This window comes from Belonocnema kinseyi, chromosome 7 (genome assembly GCF_010883055.1).
Source record: "Belonocnema kinseyi isolate 2016_QV_RU_SX_M_011 chromosome 7, B_treatae_v1, whole genome shotgun sequence".
In the NCBI taxonomy this organism is placed as follows: Eukaryota; Metazoa; Arthropoda; class Insecta; order Hymenoptera; family Cynipidae; genus Belonocnema; species Belonocnema kinseyi.
Window position 1 is genome coordinate 27,914,832 of NC_046663.1, and position 1,294 is coordinate 27,916,125.

Below are 1,294 nucleotides of genomic sequence, written 5' to 3' on the forward strand. Positions count from 1 at the left end.
CGTCAGCTCTTTTGTTCCCACATACTCTTCGAAGATTCTCGTCATTAGGTTCATCCCCTTCTCATCATCTGCTAATAGAACTACATCGTCCGCGTATGCTAGTGAGTATAGTTTGCTCTTAACCAAACCCGTTCCTCCTTTTCCTTTCTCCATTAGCTTCTCCTCTAAGTCTGCCAATAGGATACTAAATAGTAACGGACTCAAAGGGCACCCTTGCCTTAGACCTCGGCTTGTCCAGAAAACCTGCCCTTTTTTCTTTCCTATTTTCACCCTAATCCCGGTTTCAGTAAAAATTTCCTTTATCCTCTCCACTAACTTTTCCTCTACACCGCTCTCTTTCATTGCCTGCCATAGTACTTTTCTATTCACTGAGTCAAACGCTGCTTTGAAATCTACGAACAAAGCGACTACTTTCCCTTGCTTTCTCCCCAAATTTCTGTTAACTAAATAGTCAAGTACGTAGATGTTGTCTATAGTTCCCATTCCTTTTCTAAAGACCGTCTGATTATGTGGGATACATTCTTTTTGTTCTACCTGACTCTCCAACCTATTTCTTAAGATTTCTGCATATATTTTATAGCCGACTGACATGAGAGTGATCCCTCTGTATTCCTCTACTTTCTTTCCTTCTCCTTTCTTGACAAGCGGTACCACCAGTCCCGTCGTTCACTCTTCCGGCCAACCTTCCCCTTTCCATACCTTGTTGCAGATCTTCCACATCCCACCCCTAATCCCTTCTCCTCCAAACTTAAGTGCTTCGTTCTCCATCCCATCTTCTCCCGTCGCCTTGTTTCTTTTTAACCTATTTATTGCTTCATCCACTTCTTTTCTTGTTATCTCGTTCCCTTCCTCCATTTCTCCTCGGACTGTCCTACACTTTTCCCCTTTGATCTTATTTTGCTCTCCCCCTAATAGACTCTTAAAATAATCCGTCCGTTCCTCCATTTCTATTTCTTCGTTAACGCCCTTCCTTTCCCCTCTATCCCTATTTATCACACCCCACACCCTACATTCTTTGATGGCTTTTTCTACCTCTGCTTTATATTCTTCCTTTCCTCTTTGTCTTTTTATTTCCAGCATCTTCTCATGTTCTTTTTTTCTCCTGTTATGCTCCTCCTTCTCCATTTCCCCTCTTCTCCATTTGCTCACACACTCTTTTATTCTCTCTTTACTCTCCCAGCATTCCTCGTCACACCAGCCTCTCTTTCCCCCTACACTTTCTTCATTAGTACCCAGCTCATCCTTTACCTTTTCAATGGACCCCTTCAACCTTTCAACTAACGAGTCTATTCCC